This window comes from Zootoca vivipara, chromosome 4 (genome assembly GCF_965207765.1).
Source record: "Zootoca vivipara chromosome 4, rZooViv2.hap1.1, whole genome shotgun sequence".
Classification (NCBI taxonomy): Eukaryota; Metazoa; Chordata; class Lepidosauria; order Squamata; family Lacertidae; genus Zootoca; species Zootoca vivipara.
The window spans coordinates 62,212,420-62,235,053 of NC_142587.1; the positions used below are offsets into that span (position 1 = coordinate 62,212,420).

The window sequence follows — 22,634 nt, forward strand, 5'->3', positions numbered from 1 at the left end:
TGCCTACAGCGGAGGTTGGTTCATTAGGGCAATGGGCACTGTGGGAACTAACCTCCATCTTCTTCTCCCTGTCTGCCTTCATACTTACAACCTGTCAGTTTTCTTAATGCCTGTGGCAACTTCCTTATCCTTAGTCCCAGGGTTGCCCTGGTAGAACTCAGAAGGGAGGAGGATGGGGACTAAATTATCATTCGTTTGCTCTGCTTGTCACTGCCTCTACCTAGTGCAGGTCACCCTGACTTCTGCCCCAGCTATCACCACTGGCTTTCTTAGGTCTCACTCAGTGGCAGGACCATCCTTGCGCAAGTTGAGCAGATAAGCAACAGCAGATAAACTGACATATAGAATACCAGTGAATTAAGGCAGAAATTTGCTAAGGGGATACTTGTGCAACATAACTTGGAGGCGGGGAGGAGACTCTTATGTTTTTGAATGCTCTCTCATACAAATCCTTCACTGTTGAAATGTAGCATCGTTGGAGGAAAACTAGGCTGAAACCTTCTCCCCAACTTACTTATCGGAAGCTAAGACAAGTTTGGAGCAAGTCCTCTTTGGCGAGGGCTGTACAATATTTAAAATGTGCCCTTTCCAGTGAATCCCAAAGTATCCCACTTCCCTAGCACAAAGATAAGACCACACATAGAGTAAGTTATAAACTGTTTTACTTATAAAACTCTTCAGAGGTTAGATTCATGTGCTTTTCCATAAAAAAAAAGTTGGAAAAAGTTTACTGCTCAGGCAGTAGTTGGAAAAAGTTTACTGCCCAGGCAGTAAAACATTGTTTGGTTACTGTGAGGGGGAAGGGATATCGCGAAGCCCCTCCCCTCCTGAGTTCCAGCCCAGACCCGAGCGAGGCTGAAAAGAAGGAAAGCTCCAGCTCAAGTGGGGAAACAGGAAGTGGGTTCCAAGGCTCTGGCAGGGAAAGAGAGCCATCATCCTAGGTGGGACAGGAAAGGGAAAGGAAGGGGGGCAGGCCAGTCCCCCCAATTCCGGAACTTCGCAAAAGGCGTCGGGGGAAGAGGATGGGTCTCCCCAAGTTATTATGTTGGCGCAAAACACGCCAAAAGCCACTGGGAGGTTCTGATTCAAGCTAAACAGATGTGTCTTTGTAAATAGCACTGCCATTAGCACTGTAAATACTCAGCACCAATAAAACCATAAAATGCAAAGCTGTGTAGAGTCGTTACTCTGAAGTAGCCTTCTCCAGCCACCGTGACAGCAACCTCCCAGTCTTTCTGGCTACTTTGGAGCGGCAGCGATGAGTGCGCAAGAAGCTGAGCAGTGGAGGCTGGAAGCCGAGGCCACAGCACAGGAATTGCGGAATTTACAGACCCTGACAACGCAGGCACACCAGCAATTACTTGCAGCTCAGGAAGAAGCACAAGCAACGCGGGAGGAGCTGAACAAACTGGCAGAGCAGGTGAGAGCGAAAGATGAGACTGAGAAGCAACTCAGGGTGATGGTGGCGGAGTTACAGAAAAAGCTAGATGAGGAAAAGGCTGCAAGAGGTGGGGGGGTGCCCCAGCCCCAGCTAGTCCAAGTGAGGAGGGGACAGAGCCTAGTCACCAAGTTTAGCGGCGACCCGAGAGAGTACCTAGGCTTTGAGACGGAAATAAATTATGCGCTGGAACTGCATGCGGCAGAGTTCCCAGATGACGCGTACAGAGTCTCCTTTATCATAGAGCATTTGACGGGGGCTGCCAGAGAATGGGTCAGACCGCTCATCACGCAAAAAAATAATTGCATAAAGAATGCAAAACTCTTCTTAGAAGCGTTGAAAATCATGTATGCCAGTGACTCGGAAATGGAAGCCACGCAAGAGCAGCTTCACAACTTAACACAAGGGAAATCGACAGTTCGAGACTACTGGGCGAGATTCACCATGCTAGTGCACAAACTGGGGTGGGATTTGAACAGTGAGCCAGTGAAATCAGCCTTCTACCTGGGGTTGCACTCAGACGTTAAGGATGAACTAGCGAGAGGTCCGAAACCGCGGACGATGGATGAGTTAAGCAAAGCGGCGCTAGCGGTGGGGGTGAGACAGGAATCCAGATGGAATGACAAACAAACAACGCGCGCAGCAAAGCCTTGGTTCCCACGCTCCCAGGACAGACCTCATCACCAAACCCCACCCCAGGGCCCACCCCTAGTCCCGCCCAGCCCGAGCTCAGAGCCGGAACCGATGGAGATCGGTGGAGCGCGCGCGCGGGCTTTTCAAACCCCGGCGGCGCCAAGACGCAAGGTCGGAAGAGGCGGGAATTGCTTTCTCTGCAACTCCCCCCAGCATCGAGTCAGAGACTGCCCTCATCGCAGGGAGTGGCAAGGAAGGGCGGAAACGGTTGTGCCTTCCCCCACTGAAGCAGCACCACAGCAGGGAAACGAGACAGCCTGGCTGCAGGAGACAAGGGGCAGCAGCCAGGCACAGTTAGAACTAACCGGCCCCAACCCGCCCACCCGCACAGCGAGGGGCAGCGACAGCCCACCCACCCCCAGAGCAGGGGTGGTTCCAGAAGTGACGCTAATGCTCCCAAATGGCTATCCCCTGACGGTACTCGCGTTAATTGACAGTGGTGCCTCAGCCAACTTCTTCTCGAGAAACTTTGCAGAAGAGCACCAAATCCAACTTCTGCAGCTGGACTTCCCCCTGCACGTCTCCACCATAGACGGCAGGGAGTTGCTGGGGGGGGGGCATCACCCACCAGACCCCCCCCCATGAGAATGGCGGTGGGGCGACACTCAGAGACACTGGCATTCAATGTCACCACCATTTCCGACCCCCCCATCGTCTTGGGCATGAGCTGGCTGGCGCGCCATGACCCCTCCATCAGTTGGCACCAGAGATGCATCACGTTTGGATCGGACTTTTGTCTGGAACATTGCATGCAGCGCCAACCAGGGGAGGGGCCTCCCATCGCCACAGTGGCCACCATGCACATCAAAGGGGGTGAGGCAATACCCAAACCGTACTGGGACCTACAGGAGGTCTTCAGCGAAGCGGAGTCCGACCACCTACCCCCACACAGGTCCTTTGACTGTCAGATCAACCTGGTGCCAGGGGCCACGCTACCCCCAGCCAAGCTGTACTCCATGTCAGATCAGGAACTGGAGGATCTGAGGGAGTTCATCGACAAGAACCTCAAGCGGGGGTTCATCAGAGAAAGCAAGGCAGCGGGGGGCAGCCCGGTCTTCTGGGTGGACAAGAAGGACACGCAACAGCACCGTCTGGTGGTGGATTTTAGACGGCTGAATTCCATGACGGAACCGGTGGCTTTCCCAATGCCCAGAGTGGATGATCTGCTGACAGCGGCACGCAGGGGCAAGATCTTCACCAAGCTCGACCTGAGGGGGGCGTACAACTTGATCAGAATCCGGGAAGGTGATGAGTGGAAGACCACGATGTTCACGCCGCTGGGCTCTTTTGAATATCTGGTGATGCCCTTCGGTTTGCAAGGGGGCTCAGCATGCTTCCAGGCCTTCATGCACCACGTCCTGGGGTCCCTCCTCTTCAAGAAATGCCTGGTCTTCCTGGATGACATCCTTATATACTCCAATGACCCCGAGCAGCATGTGAAGGATGTCAGGGAGGTGTTGCAGCGCCTGAAGGAGAACCACCTGTATGTGAAGCTGGAGAAATGCAAGTTTCACACCAGGGAGGTGGACTTCCTGGGCTACAAGCTGTCAGACAGGGGCCTAGCGATGGACAAGGACAAGGTGCAGGCCATCCTGGACTGGCACAGCCCCAGGACGCGCAAAGATGCCCAACGCCTCCTAGGCTTCGCCAACTTCTACAGGAAGTTCATCAAGAACTTCTCTCGCGTTACGGCTCCCATCACGGACTGCCTGAGAGGCAAGCAGAAGTTCAGGTGGACACCAGAGGCGCAAGCAGCGTTCGAAAGCCTCAAGAGGGTGTTCGCTTCCGACCAGAACCTGTTCCACGTGGTGCAGGATGCGCCCCTACGCGTTGAAACCGATGCTTCAGACAGAGCTTTGGGCGCCATTTTGCTGCAACTGGATGCCAACAGAGAGTGGAGACCCTGTGCCTTCTTCTCCAGAAAGCTGACCCAGCCAGAGCGCAACTACACGGTGTTTGATAAGGAGCTTCTCGCGATCCACGCTGCGTTCCAGCATTGGAGACACTTCCTTGTGGGCGCTAAGCATCCCATTCAGGTGTGCACGGACCACAAGAACTTGGAGTTCTGGAGAACAGCCAGGGTGCTCAACCAGCGACAGATACGGTGGGCAGAGTTCTTCTCGCACTTCAACTTCTCCATCCACTACATACCGGGGGAGCAGAACGTCAGGGCGGATGCCCTCTCCCGCAAGCCAGAGTACATGGAGGAGGAGTTGCCACCAGCACCCCGGCACATTTTCCCCCCATCAGCATGGTCCTGCGGAGCAGCAGTGGTGAGCGAGGCAGAACTCACAGCACTGACGGCAACAGATGAGTTTGCCACCCGCATCTTCAGAGAGCTGCGAGGGGGGAGGGAGCAGGCAAGAGACTTTGAGGAAAGGAGGGGGTTGCTTTTTTACAGGGGAGCCCTGTACCTGCCCACCAACCAGCTCAGTGGTAAGGTCCTCAAGCAGATGCACAACAACCCGACGGCGGGTCATTTTGGAAGGGACAAAACCGCTCACCTAGTCATGAGACACTTCTGGTGGCCAGGGGTGCGGGAGGATGTTCGGGACTATGTAAGGGGCTGTGACACCTGCCAGCGAGCAAAGGTGGTCAGAGCACCACCAGCAGGGTTGCTGGAGCCATTAGCCACACCGCACAGGCCGTGGGAAGTAGTGTCCATGGACTTCATCACCGACCTGCCGTCGTCCAGAGGCAAGACCGCAGTGTTGGTGGTGGTGGACCTCATGTCCAAAATGTGCCATTTTATACCGTGTGCCAGGGCGGTCTCTGCAGAAGAGACAGCCAAACTGTTTGTTGACCACGTATTCAGACTGCATGGATTACCTTTAAGAGTTATTTCGGATAGAGGCCGCCAATTTGTTTCCAGGTTCTGGAGGCGGCTCATGAACCTCCTGCAGGTGGAGGTCAGCTTGTCGACGGCTCGGCACCCGCAGACCAATGGACAGGCGGAGCGGGTCAACGCCATTCTGCAGCAGTACCTGAGATGTTACGTCAGCCAGAGGCAAACGGACTGGGTGGATCGCCTGCCACTGGCAGAATTTGCCTACAACAATGCGGTGCACGTCTCCACAGGGGTGTCGCCCTTTAAGGCCAACTACGGGCGCGACCTCAGATCTTTCCCGGAGAGGGAGGGGGAGGAGGAGGAGGAGGGCCCACAGGCAGAGGATTGGGCAGAGGAACTGGAGACGGTGCACCAGCAGCTCAGAGAGCACTTGGAGAGGGCCAAGGAAGCGTACAAGAAGGGGGCAGATCGCCACAGGCGACCGGGGGAGGTCATCAGGGTGGGGGACAAGGTTTGGTTGTCCTCGGAGGGCCTGCCCACCAGAGGGAGGTGCAAAAAGCTGGCACCCAGAAGGTTGGGCCCCTTCACGGTCACGCAGCAGGTAAACCCGGTGGCATTCAGGCTGGCACTGCCAGAGGACATGAGGGTACACCCAGTGTTTCATAGATCACTGCTGTCTCCGTACAGGGAAAGTAGCAGGTTCCGAGACAGCGCACAGACCCCCGAGGGAGGGTGGAGGCAGGGAGCCACTCAATGAAGCAACGGCCATCCTTGATTCACGAAGGGGGGTGGGGGGCCTGGAGTACCTCATGGCATGGGAGGACGCCCCGCCATCCCAAAATGAGTGGATCCCAGCCACTCAGATACAGGAGGAATTCTTAGTGGAAGAATTCCACGCCCTCTTCCCACACAGGCCCAAGCCCTGGCACATGGAACGGGAATGGGAGGAGGAGGAAACACAGGAGGGGGAAAGCAGTTCACCATGGAGATGGGAAGCAGAGTTTGAGGACACGGAGGAGGAGATATGGGCAGTTCCGAGGTCCACTCAGTCAGAGGACGAGGTGGACTGGCAGCAGATTTTCACCCCCACCAGTTCTGAGGCCACGGACTTTTTGGGATTTCCCTCTTCACAGGAGGAAGGAGGGAGACAGAGGGACTGGGGGGAGGTGTTCACACCAACCGGATCGGACAGCACGGAGTTTCTAGGTTTTCAGTCACCACTGACACCCGAGCAGCCTCTAGGGAGGGGAGAAGGGGGGCCTGGGAGGGGAATGGATGTGAGGGGGAAGGGATATCGCGAAGCCCCTCCCCTCCTGAGTTCCAGCCCAGACCCGAGCGAGACTGAAAAGAAGGAAAGCTCCAGCTCAAGTGGGGAAACAGGAAGTGGGTTCCAAGGCTCTGGCAGGGAAAGAGAGCCATCGTCCCAGGTGGGACAGGAAAGGGAAAGGAAGGGGGGCAGGCCAGTCCCCCCAACTCCGGAACTTCGCAAAAGGCGTCGGGGGAAGAGGATGGGTCTCCCCAAGTTATTATGTTGGCGCAAAACGCGCCAAAAGCCACTGGGAGGTTCTGATTCAAGCTAAACAGATGTGTCTTTGTAAATAGCACTGCCATTAGCACTGTAAATACTCAGCACCAATAAAACCATAAAATGCAGAGCTGTGTAGAGTCGTTACTCTGAAGTAGCCTTCTCCAGCCACCGTGACAGTTACAAACTGGTAAAAGTTTCTAAACTATTGGTATACAAAAACACTAGTTTCAGACTCCATGGTTAAAGCCAAGCGGCCAGAGGAAACAACTCAGAGCTTCTTCCATACTAAATTCACATGTAGACTGAATACAACAAGAAACTTGGTTGTCCATCTTCTTTCAAGGTGAGGGGAAGTGACATAGGCTAAGCCTGACAGGACAGCTAACTTATGTCATTAACCCATTCATGCATTAATTAGACTCATGCACACTAGTCATATGAGGCTAGTTACCCTATAAGTATTTTGTTAGATATTTCAGATGTTTTGCATGTTTTTAGAAAAAAAAAGTTTTTATTTTGTTTTAAAAACAACACACAAACCACATTTATTATAGTATGGTAGCCACTGCTAGAGAACAATGATAGCTACTCTTAATCCAGGGCATGAAAAGTTAAAGATAAATTCTACAGATTAATTTCAACTAGATATACCTCTGACAAAAAAAAATCTTTTCAAATGGACTTGTGATAAAGGATGTTCTCTTTCCTAAATGAAGAGTAGTCTGCCATTTTATACAATATTAAGCAAGACTCGAGTCTTGATTTACTTCAGACTGGAAAAATAAGCTAGCACAAAGTAACTAACAGCAAAAGGTGGCAAGAAAGAGAATCCAGTAAGTGGAATGCTCTTCCCAGGAAAGTTCTCCTGGCGCCTTCATTATACACCTTTAGGCGCCAGGCAAAATGTTCCTTTTTAACCAGGCCTTTAGTTGATTTGATTGACATCCTATGCCCTTTTAAAATGTGAGATTGTTTTTTATTGGGGGGGGGGGGTAATTGGGTTGTTGTTTTTTATTATTATTATTAATTTTGTGGTTTTATATTTTGATTTTATTCTGTGAACCGCCCTGAGACCTCCGGGTACAGGGCGGTATATAAATTCAATAAATAATAATAAATAAAAGTAAGTGCAGCTCTGGTCAAATTCATCGCAGCAGTTCTTTAGCATCAGTTAATGGCTCATTTACACTGTATTTCTAATCAGTAACATACAAGCCTAAAGAAGCATTTGATCACTACACAAGGTAATAAAACCTAATTAAATTTTATCAGGCAATGAATAAAATATGAAAAAAATGCAGATGTAACAAAGTAGCGTTATCTGAACTTTAACAGGACAAAATTAATTCATTCCATTGGTTGAAAAAAAAAAACCCACATTCAGGGTTTTTTCATTTTTAATTGTTTCATTACTTTGTCAATAGCTGCCCTGGGCTCCTTCAGGAGGAAGGCAGGGCAGAAATAACAATAATAAGGAGGAGGAGGAGGAGGAGGAGGAGGAGGAGGAGGAGGAGGAGGAGGAGGAGGAGAAGAAGAAGAAGAAGAAGAAGAAGAAGAAGAAGAAGAAGAAGAAGAAGAAGAAGAAGAAGGGGAGAAGAATATTTAATAAGAGAGGAATAGTTAACTGTTTAGCACACATACAACACAGTCTACAGTACTGTAGTCCAAGAAATGTTTTACAACTCGATCCAATTAATTCAGCTGATGCTGATACATAGGCTAAACACATGGAGAAAGAGTGGGTATCTGAAACAAAATAAAAAAATTACTTCCAGCAGCACCTTAAAGACCAACTAAGTTTTTATTTTGGTATGAGCTTTCGTGTATCTGAAGAAGTGTGCATGCACACGAAAGCTCATACCAAAATAAAAACTTAGTTGGTCTTTAAGGCGCTGCTGGAAGGAATTTTTTTTTTATTTTGGGTATCTGAAAGGTGGAGTAAACTTCAAAAAATATTGGCTGTAGCAGGAGGGGAAGGTGCAATTCTGGCTTCATGCCAGAGAACAAAACAACCAAACAACACTGCTAGGGAGGACGTGATTCCTTTGAAGTAGAACTACAGTGGTACCTCGATTTAAGTACACAATTGGTTCCGGAAGTCTGTACTTAACCTGAAGCGTACTTAACCTGAAGTGAACTTTCCCATGGAAAGTAATGGAAAGTGGATTAATCCGTTCCAGACGGGTCCACAGAGTACTCAACCTGAAGCGTACTTAACCCGAGGTATGAGTGTAATTGGTTCTGGAAGTCCGTACTTAACCTGAAGCGAACTTTCCCACTGAAAGTAATGGAAAGTGGATTAATTTTCAGACAGGTCCGCGGAGTACTTAAACTGAAAGTACTCAAACCAAAGCGTACTTAAACAGAGGCATGACTGCAGTTCACCAGGTGGGACAGTAGTTCAACCTAGCTTCCCAGCAGATAGGTTGCTGTTGCTTACTGGGGGTGAGAGGGGAAGGGGTGAGGTGGCAGGGAGGTCAGTGTGAGAAAACGCACCAGCAGATTGGTCCCCAAAGCACACTTCCTCCCCACAGACATCCCCTCCCCCTTTCAGTAAGCAACCTGCCTGCCAGGAATGTAATGTAGTGGCTCCTCCCCACCAGACATGTCACTTCTGCTTTGAAAGCAGGTAATGCCTCTGCAGCATGGGTGATTGAACAATTCAAGTACACCTGATTTCAGATGCACCGAAGAATGATGAGCATCCGTATAGAGATGCTGAGTTGAAAAATAACCCAGGCAGGATTGGTTGCAGTAGGCTGGTTTCTCTGTGGGATGGCATTTGGGGTTCCCAGAAGCACTCCATGTTAACATTGATTTATTTCTCATGTGACTTAGTGGTAGGTTTTCTTCACAAGAACTACAAGTATGCTCTAGAACATCACTTGGGAATTATTTTTCTGTTTTAATTGTACTGTACAAAGTGGCCCTTGGCTAGTTACCTCTACAATTTGCCTCCTCTTTCCACTCCCAGAAGTGTAATACAAGATACTTTTCATTGATTACGCCCCTGATGATCAAGTGGCTAAAGCAATTCTCTTATTAGGAAATGTTTATCAATTTATTGGTGTGTGGGGTTTGAGGGGGGGCATGACAGAAGTGTATACAATTACGGTGTGAAACAAGTGCGTAGAAAATTTGCTCACTCACACGCAACACTAGATCCCTGGGGCTACAAGTGAAGTTGAATGTTGGAAAAATCAGAACAGACCAATACATACTGCATTACTAAACTATGGAATTTGCTGCCACAAGATATAGTGATGGCTACTAACCTGGACGGCTTTAAAAGGGGATTAGACCAATTCATGGAGGATATTAGTGGCTACTAGCCACAATGGCTATGTACTGCCTCCCATATCAGAGGCATTGTGTCTCTGAATACCAATTTCTGGAGACCACAAGCAGAAGTGCTACTGAGCTCATTCTCCTGCCTGCAGGCTTCCCCATAGGCATCTGGCTGGCCACTGCGAGAACAGAATTTTGGACTGCATAGAACAAGGAACAGCTGATGGCTCAGCTTGTGCCTTGTCTTCTAGATTGTGCTAAATGGTTCCATTTCTATTAAAAGACGACAAAAGTTACATAGCTGCCTTCTCTGCAGTTGAATCTAATGCAGAAATACTAAAGCTTTCCAAATGACTCAATCTGGTTGTGTCGCTGTAAAATAATCTCTCTCATAAAACCTTTCTTCCTTGTCCACCTTTGCCAAGCTTAAGCAAATTAAATAGAAAAGTCACACACGGATCAGAGAAAAACTAGAAGTTACTAGACTTTTTTTTTTAGGATCAGTAACTTTTCATCTGAGAGTTTTGATTAACTTGTGCCTTTCTGCTGTGCCGTTCCTCTCCCCTACAGTATTTCCATTAAAAATGTTTCACAGGATCATGATTCTCAAACATATTGAAAAAGTTGAAGTAGGGTTTAGTTTTATTTTATTCTTTTTGCAAAACACCTGTTCCTGGCTTGGTTTGTAAAACTGGCTTCTCCTACATGAAAGGCTTCCTCTTGATTCTGTGTTTAAGGGAACTGCACACTGAAATAAGGCCTTTGCCATATCAGCAAAGTCAAACTTAAATCTGACTCACGGACCTACAAAGCAACTGATATAGAATAGCGTACAGCTTCCTACAGCAACGCAATGCCTTCCAAATGTTTGGGATCAATCGGGTCTGATGGCACTTGCCATCTAGAGAGCACCAGCTTGGAAAAGCCTTGCACAGTGGTTACAGCCTGTGACTTGTACACAGGAGATTTGGGTCTGAACCTCTGCTTGCCAAGAACCTCACTTGAGCTACTTACACCTCCTCAAGCTAACCCGGAGAGCCCCTATTTATGACCCCTGAATCTCTAAGAGAAGGGGCTATTACTTTAGTACAGTGGTACCTCGGTTTACAAACACAATTGGTTCCGGAAGTCTGTAGTTAACCTGAAGCGAACTTTCCCATTGAAAGTAATGGAAAGTGGATTAATCCGTTCCAGACAGGTCCGCGGAGTACTTAAACTGAAAATACTCAAACCGAGGCGTACTTAAACCGAGGTATGACTGTAACAGGTTAGAATCATAGACTCATAAAATTATATAGAGTTGAAAGCATGGGCGTAGCCAGAATTTTTGTGGGGGAGAACCTCAGTTGGCTATGTATTTTTATTGATTTTTATTGATTATGGGGCGGCAGCTGCCCCCTCTTGACTACACTCATGGTTGAAAGGGACATCATGGGTCATCTAGTCCAACCCCCTCCAATGCAGGAATCTCAACTAAAGCATCCATGATAAATGGCCATACCTCCTCCTCACCTAGGTCCTAGAGATGCCAGCAGAGACATGAAGAGGTAGAGCAGGTCCAGCCTTCAAGGCAGAATGCCAGATGGCTTACAAAGGAACAAAGCTGCATGCTGCACTGAGTTGTGTCCTTTATAAGAGAAATGCAAGGAGCAGTTGCTTGAGTAGCCATATTACTTGCTGTGCCTTAGCATAAGTGTGCTTTTGAGCAGATATATTAAAAGCCTGCTGTGCTTTTAATTAGTGTTTTTGCATATGTATCGCACTAATCTCAGCATTAAAGCTTTCAGGAAAAACCATCCTCTGAGTTCTCATTTGTCACCAGGTAGGAGCCAGGATGGAATATTTTGTTTATTTATGGTTTTTAAACTTGTGGTTTTCAATTGAAAACAGATTCAAACTATCGGAACATTTATTCTATTAAAGTATTTTTAAATAGCAAGTTCTTTCTTTTCTTTTTTTAAAGGCACCATTTAAGGAATTTAAAAAGATGTCGTTTCAAAAATCTTTCAAGGGAATAAGTATACCAATAATTCAGAAAGAGCCTGGAGTGACATTTATGCTAAATAGATAGGAACTCCTGCAGAGAATTATAGTTCGATTTTTGACAGGGAAAAGTTCCTTTAAGTTTATAATTAGCAACAAAGGAACTTTTACCCCTTAAGAAAGCATCTTTAGGGGGAGAAATGAAGTACCTTTTTATTGCATTAAACATCAAAATTAGGAATTGTCATTTTTATTCAATGTCTTTCTCCCACTTCCCCCCCTCGTCCCACCCCTGTAAATCTACTTTGCGTTTTGTGTACTGCTGATTATTCATACCGTCTCTGTGTTACGAAGCGCATCTGCACCCTTCATTTACTCCCATACAACTTCAGCTGTACAAGGTTGCAAACTGTGCACAAAATTTGAATATTTTAATAGTTAGCACAGGCCAAAAATAGCATCTTTATGAAATTTCTGAACTTTAGGAGAAAAATGTTAGCTCATAAAATATGTAGGCTCTTTGATGTTGTCACTGAAATTTTACCCATATATATGCCTTAAAACAGGCTTCCTCAACCTCGCCCTCCAGATGTTTTGAGACTACAATTCCTATCATCCCTGACCACTGGTCCTGCTAGCTAGGGATCATGGGAGTTGTAGGCCAAAAACATCTGGAGGGCAGAGGTTGAGGAAGCCTCCCTTAAAAGGATGGGAGTATATTAGACTAAAGGTAAAGGTAAAGGGGCCCCTGACCATTAGGTCCAGTCGTGACCGACTCTGGAGTTGCGCGCTCATCTCGCATTATTGGCCGAGGGAGCCAGCGTATAGCTTCCAGGTCATGTGGCCAGCATGACAAAGCCACTTCTGGCGAACCAGAGCAGCACATGGAAACGCCGTTTACCTTCCCGCTATAGCGGTTCCTATTTATCTACTTGCATTTTGACATGCTTTCGAACTGCTAGGTTGGCAGGAGCTGGGACCAAGCAACGGGAGCTCACCCCGTCACAGGGATTCGAACCACCGACCTTCTGATCAGCAAGCCCTAGGCTCAGTGGTTTAACCACAGCGCCACCTGGGTCCCTAAAGGTATTAGACTAGTTACCTTTATTTTTGCACCCCTTTTACAGAAATTTCTATATGTAATAGAATTCCCTGCCTTGATGCAAATTCTTTCTTCCATTGCAATAGGCATGGCCTGACTCCAGAAAGTGTCTGAAAGAACTTAGGATGCTCCTGTGTTTTCATTTGCAAGGGTATTGAATGATACTAGCCACAATAGCTATGTTCTACCTCCACAGTCTGAGGCATTAATAATAATAATAATTTTATTATTTATACCCCGCTCGTCTGGCTGGGTTTCCCCAGCCACTCTGGGCAGCTTACAGCACATATAAATATTGTAACACATCATACATTAAAAATTTCCCTAAACAGGGCTGCCTTCAGATGTCTTCTAAAAGTCAGATAGTTGTCTATTTCTTTGACATCTGATGGAAGGGCGTTCCACAGGGTGGGCCCCACTACCGAGAAGGCCCCCTGCCTCTGAATGCCAGTTAGTAGGAATCAGAAGCTGGGAGTGCACTGTTGCATTCAGCCCCTAATTGTGGGCTTGCTACTTAGGCATATTTGTTGTCACTATGTGAACAGATAGGGACCCAGGTGGCGCTGTGGGTTAAACCACTGATTCTAGGGCTTGCTGATCAGAAGGTCGGCGGTTCGAATCCCTGTGAGGGGGTGAGCTCCCGTTGCTCGGTCTCAGCTCCTGCCAACCTAGCAGTTCAAAAGCATGTCAAAATGCAAGTAGATAAATAGGGACCGCTACAGCGGGAAGGTAAACGGCGTTTCCATGTGCTGCTCTGGTTTGCCAGAAGCGGCTTTGTCATGCTGGCCACATGACCTGGAAGCTATACGCCGCCTCCCTCGGCCAATAATGCGAGATGAGCGCGCAACTCCAGAGTCAGTCACGACTGGACCTAATGGTCAGGGGTCCCTTTACCTTTACGTGAACAGAATGATGGACTAGACTGGCCTTTCACCTGAACCAACTGGGCTTCTCTTATGTTCCTAAGGGACTAGAACAAGCAGACACCAGCAGTGTTATTCACTAGTTTCCCAGTTGGAGATGCCTCATGACACCTCACAGGAGTCTAGGGCATGTACTCACTGGTGCAGCCATTTAGATAACAGCAGCCATTCCTCCCCGTTTCTATGCTTCTCAGTTAAAGTTTGTCATAAATTCTGTTAACCTGCAAGAAGCTCCACAGAACTGCCAGCACGGAACCCCAAAGGTTTTTTTTAAATCGTAAAAGACATTATCTGCTGATGAAATCACAACACCCAACTCATTCAATGTGCAAAGGAGAAATTCTTTTATCCAATCCTAGAAAACATGAGTAGCTGTTCATAGTTCACTAAGGCCAGAATCAGTCCTCCCAATATATGTTAGACAAATTACTTCAAAGAGCACAGTGCACTGTCAAAACCAAAACAGGCCAACTTATCTCACCTCAATCGGCTGATTAAAAAAACAAAAATTCTCCAAAATTTGGACAAAAGGAATACACACTTCTGCTGCTGACACCCATTTTCAAACATTTTTGCCATTCACTCTTAAGCCCCTGATTAGCCCAACATTGGGAAGACCAAGGCAATTTAATATCAATTTATTTATGGCCCGAAGTATCCTTGATGGCCTGATCTGCTATCTCATTACCTTGAATTTCCTCATGGGCTGGAATCCAACAAAACTGGATCCAAAGGCCCACTAAGTATACAGGGACCATATGGATCCCCAAACATTTGCAGCCAAAAGTCCTTAGAAAGTGTCTGTTAAAATGACCAACCTATCTGGCTTCACATCCCTGAATGGCTCTAAAGTCAACATTATAACCACCAGATCAGTCGTCAATACTGAAACCTAATATGGCAAATTGAAACACTTTCAAATCCTAAAGGCAGGAACACACAAAGCTTCACTTTTCCAGACTGCCCCTTTGTAGATCTATTGGTAAAGATAAGATAGTAACTTATATTTTCTGAATTATACCCAGGAAGCATCATTCCCTTTGATGACTACAAGTGTGAGAACACATAGCTCCAGTAACTTATCATCTTCCCCAAAATGGCAACTAGTAGGGATTGCCCTAAATTACTGTTAGTTACGAAGTTATGAGTAATAAGCTGCATTGCATATTACAGCCCCAAATCCAAACAGGTATAAATTCTGCTTGAAAATTGAACAGAATTGATCTCAAAAACTGAGAATGAAGGGTTTGTTTTTTTACAAAGTCACTTTTTAGACACACATTTCACCAGATTCATATCCCTCGAGCGTTTTATCTTGAGCAGAGATTTCTGCTTGATTTACTGGGTTCTGCAGAAATTCTGAACTGGCATTGGGCTTGTAGGCTGCAAAGTGAATTAGAGCAGTAATAGTGTGTTACCTGACCTGATAGGTGTAATTCATCACATTTTAAATGTGGAGGGCACTTTGTAACACTTACTGCAGGGTGCAGAGGCAGTAATAATGACACCATGCCTTGCTTTAATGAGAGATTTTTAACAAATGAAGGGAAGTGTCTAATGGCCCTTCTAAACTTAAAAAACACTGGAGTGAACAATCAGAATTAATGTTGCAAATTATGTGCACACATTATTAAATCAAAATTAGGAATCAGTTTGAAACTGATTTTTATTATCTTTGTTGAGTGGAACCACTAAACACTCCCTCCCATTTGTGGAAATGGAATTTCTGGAACAGCAGTCGCTTACAAAAATCTGCATCTTATGTTAATACATAGGTGGCCAGATGGCCCATATACTTGAGCAGAGCTATCCCTAACCTAGAAAATAAAAGGTTGCCACATTTGTGGGCAATTCAATATTCTGTACCCTTATATTTACAGGGCTATAAATTCCTGAGACTTTCTAAAGCACCATATACATGCTAATTAAAAGTTAACACAGCTTTTCATTGCCCACTGCAACATATTTTCAGTATTAATTGAATAAATAATGGTGAACATATACACATACCTATCTATATATCACATATACAACCACACATACGTGCAAATTGCCTGAAGTCCTGGAGTAAATCATTTCAGTAATACAGTAATATGACATGGGCCAGGGGTACATTTCAAGAAGAAAAACATATCTGAAGCCACCTAGATGGTTAAAAAAAATCCATGCATATTATTGGACAATACTAGACTATGTGTATGTGCAAGTGGACTGGGAAAGTATAATTCATTAAAATTCCAGTTTTTCAACTTTCTTGCAGTGCAAATTTATGTCACATTGTTTATCAGTTACCCTGCCAGATCCTGAATTTCACAGTTTCTCCTCTGAGTCGCTATATTTGTGTGTAGTCCCCTGCTGTTTTCTGTTTGCATATTCATAGCTGAGCATGCCTTCCGACTTACTAGTGAGCATCTATTATGACTGTGATCTTTTCAGAGGCAGTTGTTCACATTAACTGAGGGAGAAATATTGGCCAACAAGATGTGTTTGTGCTGTGGGGCTATAAGAGACAGTATCCTTGCAGAGGGGCCTTTCTTTGCAGCTGTATGATGGTTATAAGGGTTTGTCTGCATTGCTTGGATCAGGGTGCTGATCTTAGGAAACCAAACAGTGCTTAATAATAATGCAAAGGTTGTCTTCCTTCCTCTCCCCCCCCCCAACGTGTGCTGAGTTCATGTTACAAAATGAACTTGTTGCTGTATACAAAAATATAAACAAAGGGGCACAGGATGCTCCTAAAATACAAAAACGGAACACGAAATTCACATTTTATCTGAACAAGTGTCAAACATATTTAATTAGCCGTCTCCTGGACCAGTGAGCCTTCTGAAACTAATGTTCAAGGAATGTAATCAAATTTGGCACAAGATAAACCAGAGAATTGTGTTAAAGCCTCTGCTCGACAAGCAAAAATGTTCAGATCAAATTATAAACGTGTTATATTCATTAATACATACATACAGGACAAATGTTTAGTTTGCCAAACACTTGTCCTATATGTATTAATGAATATACAGTACCGCATTTATAATTTGATCTGAAAATTTTTATTTTCTCAATTAGAACAAGCCTAATTGAAAATAAGGATATTAAGCTCAGTACCAAAGTTGGAAGTCCAGAAAGTGATACTTATCCCTTAGTTCTTGTTATATGAAGCAGAAACCTAAGTCAATGAAGAGGTCATTTGTATATTAAGTCCGTGATGTGAGAGATGTAGGAGGCCTGCAACCCATGGTGTTCTGGTAGTATAAGAATTCCAAGGCCACTTAAGAGGAATCAGTATTGCAGCTACATGAGTGTCACCAACTGCAAGGCTTCATGGTGATCCTAAGTGTGGGAAGTACGGTACCTATGGGTTAATATAGAACTAAATCATGCTCAGAGTAGACCCACAGGAACCAGTAGATGTTTTATTAATTTTGTAGGTCTACTCTGAGTATGACTACCACTGTATATCACCCCACATCTGATTCCTCTCAGTGTTTCTACATTATGAGAGCATCATCAGAGGGAGCCATGTGACCTCCAGAGGTGTGGGAGTCAAGCGTAATACAGAAGAAACAGCCCTATAATCAGTGAAAACCAACTGATATTTTGGCATTTGTGGATTTGGAATCTGGGTTAAATACTGCCAGATTATGTGGCATTTAGCAAGACAGTGGTACCTTGGTTTAAGAACAGCCTTGTTTACAAACGATTCGGTTACGAACTCCGTAAAACTGGAGGTTGTAAACTTTACCTTGGTCTAAGAACGGAATCCGAATGGTGGAAGGGCACTGGCGGTGGGAGGCCTCATTGGGGAAAGTGTGCCTCGGTTTAAGAACGGTTTTGGTTTAAGAATGAACTTCCGGAACGGATTAAGTTCATAATCCAAGGTACCACAGTACTCAAGTCTCTAAAGTATGTGTCTCTATACAGAACTCAGCCACAAAAATTTGACAAGATTACATTTTTGGTTTGTTTTTTTGTAACAGAAACTATAGTTTAAATCTGGTAAGTGTAAAAACCCCTGATCCTTCCAAATACAACATTTACTTCAATACAGATTATAGATATAGCTCGGAGAATCTCATTGCAAGCAGATGTACCATATTTTTTAAGTGTCGTTTCTACGCTAAGTTATGGGGCTCTTATGTCTGGGCCAAAGATCCAATTTATATTAAAAAGACAGCCCATATTGGCTCTAATCCTGACCCAGAAATGTAGCCTGCAATTTCATCTTCCAATTGTCCTACCGGGTAGGTTAACATCAAAGGATTACCTTTTAAGGGTTTTGGGCATTGGTATTTGACGCATAATAGGGTTACATTATATTTGTAAACAGTCTAAAGTTCTATAAGAAACATTATGGTAAAGTTGGATCATATTGTCATTTGTGGAGGGCTTGTCCTAAATCCAGAGATAACAGGATATTCCAGACTTCTAGAACTGACTGCAGTGTATTCTAATTTGTCCCTCGCCCCCAAGCCAGTAACACCATTCCATAGATCAGAAGATAATTTATAGTGCTACTGTAAATATGCTGCCATTTGAAACTTGACAGGTGCTTGTTCTGTTTGTTTTATTTCAAATATTTCTAAGCTGCCTTTTAAAACAATTTTCTTCCAAGACAGCCACACTAATAAAACAGTTGCTAAATAATAAACATTAAAACTACATACAGTCAAACCTCGGCTCCTGAACGGCTCTGTTTTCAAACGTTTCGGCTCCTGAATTCCAAAATCCCGGAAGTAAATGCTCTAGTTTTCAAACGTTTTTCAGAAGCCGAACGTCTGACGAGGCTTCCACTTGAGTGCAGGAAACTCTTGCAACCAATCGGAAGCTGCGCCTCGGTTGTCAAATGTTTCAGAAGCCGAAAGGACTTCCAGAATGGATTACATTCGACAACCGAGGTTTGATTGTATTTACTAATTACAAATAAGACAGATACAGTCTAATCAACAATGTATTTTGGAAAGTTAGTTGTTCACTATGCATTTGGACACCTCTTAAGATATTCTAACCAAAATTTGCCTGACTGTTCCTGAGCAGGTTTCCGTATATGTTTGGATACAATTGGACACCATTTTGAATCAAGATGGATTGAACCACTTAAAATTTCAGTGATTAATTACTGCTTTCAAAACTGTAAAACCCCTTTCATTTCAACCCCTGTATGAGCCCCTAGAGCCAATGAGATCAAATAATATTGAGTGAGATGACCAATGGAGTGACTCAATATAAGGCAGCTTCATATCTCATATGCTGGAATAGGGCATATCTAGGATACAGTGTATTAATGGAGCTCAGTGCATGACTGTAGAATATAAAAAGAGTCTTAATTACCTATCACAATTGCTGGTTGTGTGAGGAACTTTTTGTTAACTACTTATACTAATGATATATTCAGAGCACATCAAAAACTTCCTGTAATGCTAATTTGATATTTGACTTTATGCATAGCTCATCCTTTGTCCTGTAATGAGACTGTGTTCTGTATGTCAATGAATGCTGAGCAGACACCTTACTTTCTAAGAAGATACACATAAAACTGATGGATGCCAAGGCAAACGCTTATGAAAAATACTTGGAAAACAAGATAATTGCCAAGCAAAACTTTCTCTGCTCAGGCCATATGGAGAAAGCAGAGGAACACTGAATGAGAGTTTTGTTTATGAAGATGTACAAAAAATGCTAATGTATACTGAGGGAACATCTTTCTGCTGAAGATATACGAGGAACACTGTCAAATTTGAAATGGGTTTTTTGCTAACAATGAGATAAGGGTGACACTAATAGCTCCAGAGTAGAGGGTACACCCTATGCTGTTCACAAAGTATAAAGAAGAAACTAATTATTCAACTCTAAAACCACGGTTAGCCCATATTCATAATTATGAAAAAAAATATTACCAACAGTGGCATCAAGGACAGGCTCAGCAATAGGTCTTCTCAATCTTCTGGCCAAAAGAACTGGAGTAGCTTAATTGGATGCAGCAACAAACTACTCTTTAAAGTACAGAAAGCCTCACACTTCATTTGCAATCAGCTTCCAGCCGTGGAGCTCTTCCTGGAAATGATTAGGTGGGCCACATGACACTGCATGGTCACATGATGATTCACAGGAAGAAGAGTCGTCTGGCTAGAAGCTGGCTGCAAAAAAAAATTTAATGTAAAAAAGGCAGCTCCATCCACCCTACCAGGTCCTACAAATGTTTCTGCAAAGGTCTCTTGTGCCCCACAAAAAAGGTAGGAAAAAAGAATGTTTGTTTCGTGGGAGGCCAAACATTTGCAAAAAAAAAAGCCCGGCCCAAGAATTCGGCACAGCCTTAATGTGCAACCTACCGTATTTCTCTTTTAACACAACATCTGAGCTTTACCATCTGTAACAGGCACTTATTCAATGAGGAATATTCTGCCCTGCAGTTGGCAAATCTGCTTCAGAACATTTCGTCCTGGACTGAACAGAGCACCTGCAGCTTTTCTAAGTAGTATTATTTGGCAACACATTTGAATCATGTGACTAACTCTAACAGCATCCACTAATATAAAATTATTAAAGGCTCCAGCCTGGAAACACAAGACAGAGAAACCAGTAGGAGAACACTTCAATCTCCCAGGACATTCTATACAAGATCTCAAAGCAGCTGTTTTATTACAGAAAATTTTCAGGAGCAGACTGGAAAGAGAAGTTGCTGAATTGGAACTCATTACCAAGCTTAAAACCATGGAGCCACCTGGGATGAATAGAGACATTGGATTCTTATCTCATTATGCATGATCAAGCTTTCTTTAGTGCCTCAGCCCTTGTTTTTTCCCCGCAGGACCAATTGCAGTCATCAGCAGTCGTTAACAGCCATCTACAGGTTTACCACTCCCATCAGCCCATCACCCATTCCCACCCCCCCACACCCTCTGTATATACATAAGGGTCTGACTCTTCTGTTTCAAGTGTATCTGAAGAAGTGTGCATGCACACGAATGCTCATACCAAAATAAAAACTTAGTTGGTCTTTAAGGTGCTACTGAAGGAATTTTTTTATTTTGCTTCGACTCAGACCAACACGGCTACCTACCTGTATTTAAATGACTATTTTTCTGTGCCTGTGGAATGCTTCAAAACTGCAAGGAGTGTGTGTGTGTGTGTGTGTGTGTGTGTGTGTATTGCGGCGGGGGACTGAATGCCTTTGGATGATCTGCTTCTGAAGCAATTAAAACAGTTTTCAGGAAGCGACACGAACATATTTTTAAAAAACTTTCTTCATGCCAAATTTCCCCTTCCTACAGCAGTTACCAGGCATTAACTAAGAGGAATGAAGTCTTATTAATTCATGCTCTCCGCCCAAACAGAGAAATGGGGCTTTCTTCCAAGACTGTAACCTCTTTATCTTTATCTTAACTAATCAGTATGTACAGCCTGAAAAGAGATTTAAGAAAAACAATCTAACTCAGCTGTCTAAAGTTATTGCAGGGTCTGTTGTGAAGATGTAAAAGCAGCAAGAACAATGGTTACAATATTGTTTGATCACAATTCAGTTATAAAAGATGGATTACATAACTAAGTGAATCACAGAGATCTCTGATATGCAGGAGAAAAGAGAGAAGGCTGTTGAAAGGCATAAGGTTCGCCATGTGCACACACTATTCATGTTTGTCTTCACTCCTTTCTGGCAAAACTAGGCATGCTGGTAGATAGAAGAACATAGAAAACCAATTCTTTCCTTTTTTTTTTGCCTTTTTTATTATGTTGTGGCAATACGTAGCAAAAGCCATTATGCATCAACCATCATTGCTTCTCATGAAAAAAAGGGGGGAGACAAGGGGGAGGACACAAGGAAATCACATAGGAAGAAGGGAGAGGGACAAATAGTTCTTTGCATGGACAAACTCAAGAAAGGTAGTTCATGGTGCAACTCACAATGTGCAAGCTTCACAATCTGCTGGAACTGGAGTCCCCAACCAAGTCAGCACTAGCTTGGTGCTGTAGAATGGCAAGCCAAAGGTTACAAACAATTTGGCCCATGCACTCTTTGCAATAATGAGCAGTGTTACGGAAAAATCTAGGTGCGAGGCTGCTCTGCCACCCAACTCGATGGGCACGAGCCCGCGATCCACTGCGGAATGAAAAGGAAGGAGTCCAGCCACCATCCGGAGCAAAATAGCAAAGTTTATTACTGTGCAGCAGGTTCAAGCCAAGACTGAACAGGGTTACAAGAACTTTTAAAACTTCCTACCTAAATCCCAGAATACATTTCAAAAGCATCACCACTACATCACAGTTACATAGCTAACACGTTAGAAAAGGGGAAGGTCTACATAGCATTAACATATGGGTAATCAGGATTAACATAAAGTAATGACTCAAGGTAAAGAAATGCACAATATTAACATAAAGGTAACAACTTCTTTTTGACCAAACTGCGGGAGGCAGTGGAAGGCAGGAGTGCCTGGCGTGCTCTGGTCCATGGGGTCACGAAGAGTCGGACACGACTAAACAACAACTTCTTGGTGGAGGAAGAATGCGTAATAAGCACCAGGAGGAAATCCTTGAGTATTCACAAGGGAAGAACAATGAGGTCCAAGTTTGCATAGTCTATCACCTGGGCAACTCCTGAGGGGAGAAATTCGCCTGGTGATATCTTAAACTGTTCAAGGATTATCTGCTGGGGCACCTTCCTGTATGTGAGCTGTCGCTTGCAATTTCATGGCAGGGACAAAGGAGCAAAATGACACCAGAATCAGAGGGAGACTTTACTCAGGTACCCCCCCTCCTTTTCCGTAACAGCAGTCATTAAATATTAAGCATGAAGAGCAGTGCAGTGCAAATGGGAAAATGATTCTTACTGTACTTACTTGGAGTCACCCTCCGGTCATAGGCACCATTTTATGTAATGTTAGTATGATAATTGGCTG

General features: G+C 44.8%; 1 long non-coding RNA gene across 1 annotated transcript in view; it reads right to left on the bottom strand.

Annotated features, from left to right (window-relative positions):
* Window positions 1-19,788, bottom strand: part of LOC148685964 (uncharacterized) — a 42,688-nt gene extending 22,900 nt beyond the window's left edge. Inside the window, exon 1 of the long non-coding RNA XR_015949624.1 lies at window positions 19,635-19,788. This is a non-coding gene — a long non-coding RNA (uncharacterized LOC148685964). The remainder of the gene's footprint in view (window positions 1-19,634) is intronic.
* Between the last annotated feature and the right edge of the window lie 2,846 nt (window positions 19,789-22,634).